The following is a 14,844-nucleotide window of genomic DNA, read 5'->3' on the forward strand; positions in this document are numbered from 1 at the left end:
GGCAGAGAGGCAGGCAGAGGGGGACGGGGAAGCAGACTCCCTGCTGAGTGGAAAGCTTGATGCGGGGCTCAATCCCAGGACCCTGAGACCATGACCTGAGCTGAAGGCAGAGGCTTAACCCACTGAGCCACCCAGGCGCCCTGATCCTTTCCTAATCCAAATCAAGTCAAGCCTCTTCAAAACCATCCAAGGTCTTCTCACCTGGCACAATGTTAAAGGCAAATATTTACAATGGCCTTCAAGACTTTATGTGATCTGACCCCACTACCTTCCTTACCTACCTCCTACCACTTGCCCTCTTGCTCACTTTTTGTCCAGCATTACTGATCTCCATGTCATTCTTTTAACACACCTTGTAAAGGTGTGTTAACACACCCTAACTTCTCTTAACACACCTTTTAACACACAAGGTGGGAGATGTGCTCCCACCTTGGGCTTACTGTTTACTTTGTGTGGGATTCTCTTCTCCAAACACAACTGCTTGTTCCTTAATTTCCTCCAGATCTTTCCTCAAATGAGGGAGACTCCCCTGACATAGCCCCATAGAAAATACCAACCTGCTTCCCTAAACCCCACACTCCATGTCCACTCACTCAGCTTAGTTTCCTTCCTACCTCGTATCAACCCCCGATATGTATGTATATTTATTTGCTTCATTTCTCACTCAACAACTAAAATGAAAACTCCAAGAGGACATCAAATTTATTTTGTCTCTTGTTAACTATTCTGTCTTTAGGGTTTAGAGCAGTACCTGACACATAGATGTACCATTAGTATTGGAGAATGATTTGTTTCTATTTTCAACTTTTCTCTATCCATTCTTTACATGGCAGCCAAAAATGACATTTTAAAAATGCAAAAGGAATCCCATGACCACCCTCCACCTACCAGTGTAAAACCCTTCAACAGCTTTTCGTTGTGCTCAAGCCACAGCTGACATTCTACAGCCCAGGCCAGATTAAGATTTCAGAGTTCTTAATCACCGGAAAGATGATGGTGTCATCACCACCAGAGATATATAATTTTTTTTTAAAGATTAGATCCCAAAGTAAGTGTGTTAAAAAGCCTAGCAATTTCGGATTTCACAAATTCAGATTTCATAAAGTCTCATTAGTCTTCTCACCTTGTGTAAGTTTAATCTTTCCTGGCCCCTTTTTCTCTTCTGTTTCAGGCACTCACCATATTTTGCCAGAATGACCATAACGGCCTTCCAACCTGTCATCTCATCTTCAAGAATATGCCCCTTTCCCTCCCCTCCTCACACCAATTCATCCTCTAAACTTATTCCAAGATGATCACTCTAAAATGTGCATCTCATTATGTCCTTCCTCTACAGAAACTTACTCAATAGCTCCTAAGGACGTGTGAATTTCCTTGGTGTGGTATTTTTACAAGACCCTTTGCTTGTAAGTGGCAGCAATCCAAAGAAAACTGGACGGAACCAAAAGGGAAAAGCAAACAAACAAACAAACAAAAAAACAAAGGAATGTCCAGGTTCCTGTAGGGGTGGATACCACGGGAGTTCATAAAAACCAAAAGAAGATGGGGTGCCTGGGTGGCTCAGTGGGTTAAGCCTCTGCCTTCGGCTCCCGTCATGATTCCAGGGTCCTGGGATCCAGCCCCGCATCGGACTTTCTGCTCATCAGGGAGCCTGCTTCCTTCTCTCTCTGTCTGCCTCTCTGCCTACTTGAGATCTCTGTCTGTCAAGTAAATAAAGAAAGAATCTTTTTAAAAAATCAAAAGAAGAGCTGCAGAACTAAAATTTCAGAATCAAGAACTAGGGACTGGAAACCGGCAAAACACTTTTCTTTTTGTCCATGTCTCATGTTTACTCGTCTCCATATGGCTACTTTCTTCTCTGGTCAGAGACTCTTCAAGTGTCCGGGAAGATGGCCATTGCCAGCTCCTGAATCCCATCCAGCAAGGACAGTCACTAGCCTAAAGAGAGAACCTCGCCTTCCTGTCATTTACATATCAATCCCAGGGAGACTCTGATTGGTCCTATTGGTGTCAAGTGGACCAATCACTGTGTGGGTTTATATGTGTGCCCATCCTCCCCCAGACTGCATAAAACACAGGCGAAAAAAATTTTTTAATTAACATATAATGTATTATTTGCCCCAAGGGTGCAGGTTCGTGATTCATCTGTGTTACACATTTCACAGAACTCACCATATCACATACCCTCCCCAATGTCCATAACCCAACCACCTTCTCCATACCCCCTCCACCCCCGCAATCCTCAGTTTGTTTTGTGAGATTAAGTCTGTTATGGTTTGTTTCTCTCCTGATCCCATCTTGTTTCATTTTCTCCCTCCCTACTCCCATGACCTCCTACCCTGCCTTTCAAATTCCTCATATCAGAGAGATCATATGATAATTGCCTTTCTCAGATTGACTTATTTCACTTAGCATAATACCCTCTAGTTCCATCCAAGTCATTGCAAATGGCAAGATTTCATTTTTGATGGCTGAATAGTATTCCATTGTGTGTGTGTGTGTGTGTGTGTGTGTGTGTGTGTGTGTGTATCACATCTTCTTTATCCATTCTTCTGTTGATGGACATCTAGGTTCTTTCCATAGTTTGGCTATTGTGAACATTGCTGCTATAAACATTCAGGTTCACATGCCCCTTTGGATCACAACATTTGTATCTTTGGAGTAAATACCCAGCAGTGGGATTGCTGGGTCCTAGGGTAGCTCTATTTTCCTCTTTGAGGAACCTCCATACTGTTTTCCAGAGAAGCACAGGGGAAATTACCCAGAGTGAACGGCGTTCTGTACCTAGAAAGAGGAAGAAGAGAAAGCACAGTGGTCAGGCACAACACATAGCCCACAGTTTCCACCATTTACATGATCTCTTCGATTCCACTTTTCCCTGCTCCTTCCGCAGATTCTGTGCTTGAGCCACAGTGAGCCCCTGTGAATTCTTGGATGGCTTTGGCTTTCTCTTACCTGCATCTGGCCACACCTGCTGCTCTCTGTGCCTAAAACCCGATTTGCTGGCTTGTTATACAAAGATAATACTTCCAGACCTTCTTCACACATTGTACACCTCATACATCACCTCCTCCAGGAAGTCTTTGTTTGGACTTAGGGCTTTTATTATTATAGGGAGAGTAAGGCCAACAGACCAGGAGATCACTGCCGTTGAAAATACAATTGGTTACTCACAGATCCCGGAAGGAGGGGGCTGGTGCAGCCACCAGGGAGGGGTGTGGGAGGACAAAGGGGAGCACCAGTGTCTGTCAGGATGGGACTGAGGGTAAGAGCCTTTATTGTGGTTTCTGCAGGAAGGAATGGGGGAAGTAGGGATGGTAGGTTGGGACTGGCTGATTTGGACACTTTCAGCAGGAGCTGGGGTATAACGGCTGTCCCTGGTTGTCTGGTACTTGGCCCTGGGGTGATTTGGACCCTGAGAAAGAGTTCCACAGAGAAGGTGGTCAGGAATTCAGACTTTAGATTCATTGATTTGCATTTAAAACCATACTCCCAGCTGAGGGTTAACTCTCTCTAGGAGCTGACCAACCCTGGAGGGGCAGTCCTTCCAGCTTCAGCAAGCACTCATGATGGTCAAAGTATCAAAAATATGGAAAATAAAGGACATGGTTACTCGTTTCCCCTGATGTTTTTTTTTCTTTTTAAACTTTTTAAATTTAAATTCAATTAGTTAACACAGAGTGTATCAATAGTTTCTAATACAGAGTTCAATTATTCTTTCCTGATATATTTTTTTTTCACCCTCTTCCCCTAAATCAGGTTTCTGTGTCTCTTCCTTTTGATCCCATAATAACCAGTGCATATTTCTGTCCTTGCAAGGTGACAGCGCCAACAATGGCATCCCAAGTGACAACATAGTAATGTTTGACCTTCAGATTCCTTCGAGGGAAGGGGGTGAGAACTTGAAGGATTTTAATTGCAATGTAATAGATATGTGACTTCATTTGATGCGGGTAGCCTATAAGACTGCACTGCTAGTCTTTACTCATGTGTCTTAAAAATATTTTTATTCATTTTTTTAATTAAAATGATGACAACAAAACTCAAGGTGTGCTATATATCCTGAATTTCCACCATCACATTCACTTATGGAGCCATTGTTCATTCATCCTCATACTGATTATTGAATACGTTTTTTTCTCTGCATTATTGTGCCTATCTTCGATATTCCAAATACACAGTTAACCAGGAAAATTTAAACTCTGACTGCTCTTTAAAAAAATTCAGGCCTGTGAATATCCGTGCATAGAAAATCAAAACAATATGCCTGATTACATAAGGACCCCTCCCACTGATGAATGTATGGTGCCTTATTATCTTTGTATGATGCCTGGGTGTGGATTAGGAAAAGAAGCACCTTCCTTTGCATGGTTGCAGCTGTGTGCTGTGAAGACTGCTTGGGGAGCAAAGCACAGGTTGGTTTTTAGCCCAAAGTGTCTCCTTCTGGTAACCCTTAAAACATGAGGTGAAGATGCTGAATGTGCACTATTTTGCCCCAGTGGGCATAGCTCGATTCATGTTCCTCCCTGGGATTTCCTCTGGGACCTGATAGCGTTATACAATAGCAAGTGAGGGACTAACCCATCACTGTGTAAATTTCTGCTGCCATAATAAAATGTGCATGTTTCTGTTTAGGAATCTGAACACATATTTGACCTTCGTAGTGACTCAACTTTGAAGCAAAGACTTTTTTTTTTCATCTTTTCTTCAGGACTTTGGGTTAAATTAAGGGGTGCCCTGAGATTTTTAAGGCAAATTGTCATGAGTCAGCCTTTATCTACAGTTACTTATCTCTGTAATCAGATTTTTCTCAAGACACAAAATACACGTACGCACAAAATAAAACACAGATGCAGTTTAGATGCTGACTCAAATTGTCAGCCAGGGCTGCTGAGTCCACATTTTTTATCATCCCAGGTGATTGATCATATTAAGTGAATATTACACATTTGCCGTTACAAAATAAATCTACAGTAATACAACGTACTTTTATCATTTTTTTACATTAATGGTTTTTGGTTAATTTTTCCCTTTTCTTAAAAAATAATTTTTAAAAAATACAGCTCTGCTATAGACTGAATGTTTGTGTCCCCTCTCAAAAGTCATATGTTGGAGGGGCACCTGGGTGGCTAAGTGGGTTAAGTCTCTGCCTTCAGCTCATGTCATGATCCCAGGGTCCTGGAATCAAGCCCTGAGTTGGGCTTTCTGCTCAGCAGGGAGCCTGCTTCCCTCCCTCTCTCTGCCTGCCTCTCTAACTACTTGTGATCTCTGTCTGTCAAATAAATAAATAAATAAATAAAATCTTTAAAAAAAGTCCTATGTTGGAACCCTAATCCCAGTGTAATGACATTTACAGATAAGGACTTTAGGAGATTATCAGGTCATGGTGGTGGGTCCCTAACAATGGGATTAGTGCCCTTATGGGAAGACACAGGAGAGAGCCAATGATATGATATACTACATATAATATATGAAATATTATCATAATGTTATATTATTATATCAATAAATGAAATGCAATAAATAAATAAATTTCCAGGTACTGTACAAGGCACAAGAGATAAGCAGTAACGAAGAGGAAGTTCTCCATGCCCTTCTGGCATTATGTATTTTTTCCTATGATATTAAAAAAAGTTATTTTGTGAATTGGTGTGTTAAAATAACTGACTTACATGTAAGTCCCTCCTAAAAAATTCCTAGTCTGTCATTTACTTTAAACACTGTACGTTTGACTCAAAATAATAAAAAAAAAAGATTAATTCTAGTATAGACACAAAATAAAATTAAATGGAATGACAGGTATTTACAGAAATTTGTTGGGTGATTGGATACTTGAGAGGAAACAGGTACAAAGGGAAGCTATTGAGGATATTTGTGGGTGTTTGGAAGGAATTTCTGTGTCCATTCAAGGACTCTGATTCTGCGTATTACTGTACCTCTCAGACTTTCTCAAAAAGCTGAGACTGAGAATGAACTGAGTCAGATACAGGGATGCGTGAGAGGGTGTCAGACTTCATCAGCGATTCAGGATGCTGGCTCAGAGGGGTAGACGTTGTCAGTGTGGCAGAGCTGGGGGAAGAGGAAGTTGGTGTTACATAACTGGGATGAACCTTTTGGAAGATACAGGCAAGTCTGGGGTCCTGGAGATGGAAACATCAATTTACATTTTAATGCTTTGAAAAGAAACCCAAAAGTTAAGCAAGTATCCAACCATCTTTTTTTTTTTTTTTAAAGATTTTATTTATTTATTTGACAGAGAGAGATCACAAGTAGGCAGAGAGGGAGGCAGAGAGAGAGAGGAGGAAGCAGGCTCCCTGCTGAGCAGAGAGCCTGATGTGGGACTCGATCCCAGGACCCTGAGATCATGACCTGAGCTGAAGGCAGCGGCTTAACCCACTGAGCCACCCAGGCGCCCCAGCCATCTTTTGACAGTGAGATTATAACTAGAGTTTTCATCTAAGTAGAGCACCCTCCCCACAATCTTCTTTGGCAAAGGGACCCACCTCCACCTTTCCCTGTAATCATGGAGGTTAGCCGGGATTGTATGGGGAAGTTGGCAAAAGCAGAATAGGCTCTCCAAAAGGGAAGGGAACAACAACTCTGCTTGTTCTAAGATTGAAATCAAGTAATAGAGATGATCTTTTTCAAAGATGAAGCCAATATAATCTCAGTAGGGCCCCAAATTACATTCCCATATGGACTTCTGTCCCCAAGGCAGAGCCAGAAGTCTCAGGAAGAACCCCACTGAAATCAAAGAGGTCATTCATCAACCAAGCCTCAAAGTTGAGTTTTTATTTTTATTTTTATTTTTTTATCCCCAGCTAGAAAAAGCTTCTTCCTTTCAAACTTCTAGGAGCTAGGTCCGAGGGACTCTGTGGTAGTGCTTCTTTCCTAGTATGTCAAGAAAACTCTTCCCATCATTAAAATTGAGTCAAGAAGCTTAGTGTTTGGGTGGAGGAAGATATGGGTGTGTGGGGTTGGCTGGACAGAAGAGGCTGAGACGAGTTCCTAGCTCCACACAGTCTGTGTGGTATGGAGAAGACCCAGAGCCCTCCATCACCTCCCCTGCTCCTACTGGGGAGCAGAGAGAAGACCAAGAGAGATGGGGCTGGGATGAGTGAGCCATGGTATACGGGGACTTGATAGGAGCCAGCCTCCAGCAGTGGGAGCCCACGAGACCTCACCAGGACCACCCACAAACCAGCATTCTGCAACAAAGACTACCAGTGCCACAGGATGCAGCATGAATCCAAGGGCTTTGTGCCCCCCAGCCTTCAGTTCCATCCCACTCTACATCCAGATCCATGGTAGAGAGAAGGGTGAATGGAGAGAGAGCGCCTATACCTGATAAAGGGTGAAGGGTGCATGGTACAATGGAGTGTCTGACCCTGCCTGGTGAGGGAGCTGGATTTTGAATGCGCTCTACTTAACCACGAAGATGCTGAGATACTATAAGTCCCCTGCTCATTCTCCATACAAGGCAGAGCCCCATGAGCAAGAATGGATATGACAATAAAGCCATATTTTCTTTTCCCCATTGATGATAGTGTGCACTCTGTCTCTCCACCAAGTAGGGGCAAATACAAAAATGTGCCAGAGTAAGTGACCATCAAGCCCCTGAACCAAAGTAGGGCGATGAGGCTATGAATGAAAAATCACTGTGGGAACAAGGAAGCAGATTCGGTTCTGGGTCATGTGGCAGAAGATGCAGGAGAGCTCTGTCTGCTGTCCCAGTGGGCTGTGTGTCAGGGAAGGGCTCTGCAAAATGATGGGAAAGGTCCATGTCAGAAAGAGCAGCCTAAGTGTCCATCACCACATTAACAGACCCACAAAATGTGGTAAATCCATATGATGGAAGATTATCCAGCTTAACAAATGAAGGAGCGTGGGTGATGTCCCTGGTGGGCATGCTGGCTATTGGTTGGGACATCAGCCAGGCCCGGACTGAAAACCTGCATTGTCCCACCAACTTGGGGTTTCCTGCTGTCTGCCCCCCAAAGGATAAGTGTCCTGTGTCAGAGCATGGGGACAGAAATAGCCTCAGTTAGTTCCTACACTAAGAGTACCTTTGGAAATTTCTGAAAGCCCAACTCGTCATCCATCTGGCTATGAAGGGACCTCTACAACATTAATCCCATGACCCATATTTTACTTAGTAGAATTCCAAACATTCAGCAAGCTTGTGAGTGGTCTATTTATTTGCAAGCTTAGGTTGCTGCTTCTTGCCTTTAAAAGCCAAGCACTGTAGTTGCTACTATAGATCGGTATAGTCTTTTACAGTTTTCAAAGCACTTATGAGTTCTTCCCCTATTCTTTACTTCTGAAAAGCAAAATGTGTATCAGTCAATGATGTAACTAGTTTGAACAGAAAAGGACTTTATTGAACATTATCAAAGGCCTTGAAGAATGCCCGGAGGGCCAATTCCAGGTTCTGGGGCTGTACCACCGGTGGCAGGACTGCCCAGGGGAGATAGTACAGTGATACCCCAACAGTGGGCCCTGGATGGATCCGTGGGCATGGCTGCTCAGAGAACTCCAATCCTTTGCATTCATCCTTAGAAACAGATCCTACCTACTTGGTGCTTGCTTCTTCCTCTCCCATCAGAGCCTCATGTAGGTGCATCTGAGGAGCAGACCTTAGGTCACATTCTTATATCATTTGCAAGGTAGAATGAGAAAGTAATTTCTAGCCTCTCTTTTGGGGTAGAAAGTCAACATGGGAAAATTCCTCAGAGGTGGGAAGAGTGTTCAAAGGATGCTGGCCATTGCAAATTACAACAAACATAACTAAATACCACTGACCACCAGAAGTGGGGTTTTAATGTCTTGAAATGGTTATTATTGGGTTTTGATGTTACTGGGAATCATTTATTGTAGGTTCACAAGATATCTGATAAGAGAGTACCTTTTAGATTTCTCTAACCAATAATGTCTGCATTCTGATCCTGCAGAAAAAAGTTCTCTGAAAGTGCTGACCAGCTTTGATTGCAATACGATTTCTCAGCTGATTTTTTTCATATCCTATTTGAAGCAGAGCTCAAAGCTCTGTACTCAGTGGGTGGTTGTATAATTGTTTTAATTCATTTGTTAAACATAATTAATTATCTTTCCTCACTTCTGTCCTATTCCTTTGATATATGCTCAGCAACTAGGTCCCTAATGGATGTGATTAGAGCTTCCTACGGTGTGCAGCATGTGAGGGAAGGGGTGTTACATCGTTAAGCTGGGGACACATTTTCATTTCATGTTTCAGGGACTTAAGCTGTTTCTTCTGACACCTGGGGGCTAAGTTAACGAAAGAGTTCTTTGATAGCTTTATGTGAGCTAATTCTGCTTGTCACACATGCTATAGGGGACCTGGAGAAGAGGGAGGAAGTCAGAGGGCAGAGAATAGGGGGGTGCCTTTGTACAGTGACCATCCCCTCATGCCAACCACCAACCCAATCATTAACTCTGTGTGTTTAAACACAGACATCCCGAGACAGAGCAAAGACAGGTCCTTGGCAACAAGTCAGAACATATTCTTGGGAAAAAAGAGTTACACTAGTGGTCCCTTGTGAATCTGAGGTGTCTTCCTCCTATAGACCTGGGTGTTTCTAGACATCCTGTCATCCACCTTTTTGCAATGTCTCCACAAGGCACCTCTTCCCAAGTCTGGGAAAACTGAAGAATATTAGACTCTGTGCTCTTCGAGATGAGGGAATATGTCAAAGAATCATCCTTCTGGGTTCTAACCTAGACTGACAACAGATACAAACCGAGTTCAATCAAATGTGATAGGTATTGAGGGCTAGATGAGTCAACATGGCTTAGATTCAAGACGAAAATAGTCTTGAATCTTCCTGTGCCCTGAATTGAAAAATGGTGCCCAGGGAATAGTGTACCTGGCCCGATCCACCCATGCTTACCCCAAGAATATGAAGATTTCCCCTGCATTTTCTTTTGGAAGTTTTATGGTTTTAGCCTTTACATTTAAGTCTACAATCTATTTCCAGTTAATTTTTGGATATAGTGTGAGGCAAGAGTGGTGATTTGTTTTCCCCTACATACATGCAATGATAGAAATGCTTTCCAGCCTGTCCCCAAGAAGAATGAGCCTGGGTCTTTCCCACTGTTTCCTGGCAATGGTCCAGCACAGCTTTCCTTCAGAGCAGGCAAATAACTGAAAGAAAATCCTCAAATTTAACAATCTTGTCTACTGGGTTTCAATGGAAGTTCATGCATTTTATCCACTCCCCCTTTTCAACCTGCTTTCTATAGAGAACATCAATTCGCCTGTTGGAATTAAACCTGAGAAAAAGAGCAACAAATTAAGCCACTTACAAGAGTGTCATGAAGTACCGATCTTTTATTCTTAACACAGTGACTGGACAGAACCCCTATTTTTTGCGAGTAAAATAGAGCTGGCACCCCTTCCCCATCCTATGCGATGGTGCCCTTTGAAGTCTTGTCTAAGCAAATCTTAGAATGTAGAAGTTGTAGGGAACAGAACATTCATCAGTTTGATGAACGTTGGAAATGGTGATCTTTGCAGCTTCAGTTATAATGGCGAGCTTGTGCACTCTTGGATAGCTGTCCATTACTGATGTGTGCCAGATTAGTTTTACAGTTTCACGTGAGGAGCAGAAGTCTGTTGTAGTTGTTTTATAAAGAGTCCAGAAATTCTGCTTTTAAAAAACAGGCTAAATGCATACAGCAACATTTATTACACGGAAAATGCAGCAAATCTACAAGGCCAGAAGCATAAGTACTGTTGAATGGACAGCAGCAGTAGCTAGGACTATAGACGGTCCTATAGCAAGAGAAGACTGTGATGCTTCCGGCTGGTCCAGGAAATCTTCTGGAGGCTTCAGTACCTGGTGTTATCATTTAGCCATGAAGAGGACACATCAGAAGGGGGTGGTGTGGTGAGCAAGGGCACAGGACAGGAGCCGAGCACATCTGGCAGGTGGCAAGTGGACTGTCAAGTTGGGGCTGTGAGAGACTGGGGTCAAGGCATGCTGCCAGGAGCCATAAAGCCTCCTGAAAGCCCGAATATCCCAGGATAGCATATCCTCAAGTCATGGTGATAAGGCTTATGACTATTTAAATGCTGTTAAATGGGAATTTTGCCTTTCAAACCATGCTACACCTTTGATTGTAAGATGTATCCAAATTTCAAAGATGTTAGATTGTGTGGGGGTAAAAGCATAAGTCAGTGTGCTAGCCAGCCTCGGGGAGGACCACGAAGATTTCCACATCCCGGTATCTGCATGTGTGTTGTACCCTCCCACATCTGGTGTGACTAACAGGATATAGCAGAAATGGGGGTAAATCAATTACAGAATTAGGTTATGAAAGACACTGAGGCTTCTTTTTTGTTCTCTCTCTCTTTTCCTCTCTTTCTCTTCTCTCTCTCTCCTTTCTTCCTCTATTCCCCCTCTCCTTCCCTCTCACTCCCTCAGTTTCTCTCTCTCTCTCATTCATCATTAGCTCTTTTGGACATGCAGATCACCCTGTAGATATCTGGGTGGCAAGGAACTGAAGCCCTCCACACCTGCCACCTGCACAGAATTGAGCTATGTCCATCATCACATGTCCTTCAAACAGCTGCAGCCGGCTGACTGTGTGATGGCAATCTCATGAGATACCTCAAGGCAGAAACACCCAGCTCAACTGCTTCCAGGTGCCTGACCCTCAGAAACTGTGTGAGATCATAAGTACTTAAATATATTGTTTGGGCTGCTAAGTTTGGGGGTAATTTATTGCACAGCCATAGAGGTGGGATTCTATACTCAGAATCGAAAAATGCCTTATTCCATATGTGTACTCAGAGTCAGTCTGACGTTCAGAAAGAGGTATGCCTGCCTGAGTCAGCTTAGACCCTGCAGTGCCTCAGAACAGGGGGAGACATTATAGAGAGGTAACCATGTGGGTCTCAGGTGGTGAGTCATATGGTCACAAACGAGGAGGGTTTGCAGAAGCAAGACTGGGAGGTACTGAGCCAAATCTAAGTGCCTTCAAAGCTGAGACCACTGTCTGCCTCTGTCCTGGAACATTCTATCTTCTTCCTACCCAAGTAGAAGTCAACTCCAGAACAAAGTCCAACCAGATTTCACAGAAAGAATTAAGAGGAATATTTCTACAAAGTAAGAAATATTCGGGTGGGTGCAGATCCAGGCGTTTCTGGGACGCTAGAATTTTAGAACTTCAGAATGTTATACCCCAGTGATAGATCCTGGAGGACCCTGACAGCCAGACTAAGGTATTTTGACGTTATTGTGCAAGCCAAAGACAGCTGCAATGATTTGGGGCATGAGAGCTGGGAAATAATAACAGTCTTTAGGAAGATGAAACCAATCACGGCAGGCAATGTGAACTTGAGTCAGAGAAGCTATGAAAATGTGGCCTATTTCCAGCATGGGGATGTCAGTTTCAACTTAGCAGAATCCTTCTCATCCCTCATGCCCCCTGCCCGCTCAGCTTTGAAGTGAGCCTCACTTCTCCATTCCCAGTGCCTTGCTGTCACCTTACGCCAATTAGAAACTTCTCTTCTGTGGCCACTCACTCCCTCATAAAAGTCCTTCCATAAGACCATCTTAGAAGCTGAAGTCCATCTGAGGCTAGCATTCTGAGTCCAGGGCCAAAGCAGGACTGGGTTCTGGGGGAGGTTAGAGTGGGTGCGAAGTCCTTGAAGAGGGAGGACAGGGCAGCCTCCCCTGGGATATGGAAAGATCTTCAGGAGAAAGAGCCAGAGAGCTGACTCTAGGCAAAGAGTGTGGGAGAACAGAGGCTTCCCACAAATTGTTTTAATGTACTGGAGGGATCTTAGGTATATTCCGATTCAGCCCAGTTTTGTTAGTAAGGCACTGAGCTAAGCCTTATACACACAATCCATGGAAAGGTCTCGACTCCTGGTAGGCAGTCCCCCAGGCCAATCTAGTATCACCTACAGACCCCATCTACCCCCCCAAAAGGAAGAAAAGTCAGTGTCTACCAGCATGCAAGGGGATGACAGCACAGGATTCCTTAGAAAGCAGACTGCCCCTGGGGTGTTTTTGATCATTTTTTGATGAGTTAAAATTGGGGAACTTGGGACAGGTGCCTGCCACTTCCACCTAGACAAAAATGATTTTTACACGTGGGTGAAGGAGAGATGAATTCCCATCTAGTTTACTTTCTGTGACTCTATTGTGGGGGAAGTTAAGCAGGTAAACTCGACATATTTTTATAAGTCTGTTTTAAGAAAGTTGAAAGATTAATGTGATTTATTCAAGAGTATTTGTTTCTCCTCCTATAATTAGTCTGCACTGGCATAGACTTATTTACATTCACATGGGAAAGGCACAATTCTAAACAAGGGGAGGAAATCCTCCCACTCGATTTTGTCATCCACTTCCCTTCTCACATGTCTTTTCTTTTTTCCTGAGAAAGTCACCTGGTTGACTTGTAGCACTTCGTACCTCCCGACACAGAAGCAAAAGTCACAATGTTGTCAGTCACACAATAGGACTGAAACACCTGTTTACAAAATTAAAGCAGAGTTTTATTTACTAACCTGTGCATTTTATTAGGCATCATTTTCTTCTCTTTATGTTTCACACACAAGCCCTGCAGGGTTCTCTTTCTGCAATATGGCAACCTAATTACCCAAATCATCCCTTCTTGCTGAAAATAATTAAAAAGTTTGAAAATCAAAGGCTTCTTCAAAGCGCTGATGAGCTGGCAAGAAATCAAGGCACACACAGGGCAGAACCCAAGGGAACATGGAAACAGAGGGAAGTAACAGAGTCGGCTCTCTGCCTGGGGCATTTGCCAGCTTTGGTGACACTGAGCTCCTGTGCTCACGGCTTTGTGGAGCCTAAGAGATGGAGATGCAGTACAGGACAGCCAAAGTGGCACATCCCAGAAGACCCTCGTCCCCCAAAGCTGGGACGCCCGAAAATCACACCTTCAGTGTCAGCTTGATCTGAAAATAGACCCAAGTTTCCCCTTACCACCACACAGCACTAGGAGGAAAATCACCCAGTTCCTTGGGGTCCAGGAGAAGGGAAACCCCGCCCATGGGAAGTCATGGCCACAGGCTAGACCTTATACACATTTGCAGCACAGACTCACACTGCCTGGGTAACCAAGTTGTTACACTTGCACAAGCGCACAGTCATTACACGTGGGAAGGGACTTGAGGACTTTCAGGTGGCAGAAACCGGCAGAGCTGCAATGACTAGGCCAAGTTCCCATTACAGTGAAGGGCAATGTCAAATTCATTGCTCTTTCAAATTTGTGGAAGTCCCCCTTTCCTCCACCTCTCTTCTACCAAACAAGCGTAGGTGTAAAAAAATAAGTGCTTTCCAAAGTACCGGAGCATGGTTCCTTGGATTGGTGAGGAGAAAAAAACCCTTTACAAACCCTCGACAAATTCAGTGTTAATAAGAACAGAGCGAGGTAGCTGGTATTGAACTAGAGCTAGTATCTGATGCGTGATAGTAAAGATCAGAATGGGCACTAGTCGAACCTCAGCATGCCTTACCAATCAGCTGGGAACCTGATTCACTAACAGACTCCGCTCTGGGGGGCTTGGGTTGGGACTTGAAATCCCTCAGCTCTGATGATGAGCTTCCAAGTGATGCTGATGTTGCTGGTCACTTTGAGAAGTGGGTGTCTACCAGATGGTAAGAGAGCCATTTGGGAGAGAGGCTTTCATTTAGTAACTTTTATGTAGACTCCTCTCTGGAGCGAAGGAAGCAATGCCTTTCCTATGCTAGCTTTACTGGATAGAGCAAAGAGTCAGCAAGCAAGCAGATGGCAGCCATGCTTCCTTCAAACCGAGCTCCAGGCGACTGCTGAGAGCAGCACACGCTTTCT

Source organism: Mustela nigripes, chromosome 4, assembly GCF_022355385.1.
Source record: "Mustela nigripes isolate SB6536 chromosome 4, MUSNIG.SB6536, whole genome shotgun sequence".
Lineage (NCBI taxonomy): Eukaryota > Metazoa > Chordata > Mammalia > Carnivora > Mustelidae > Mustela > Mustela nigripes.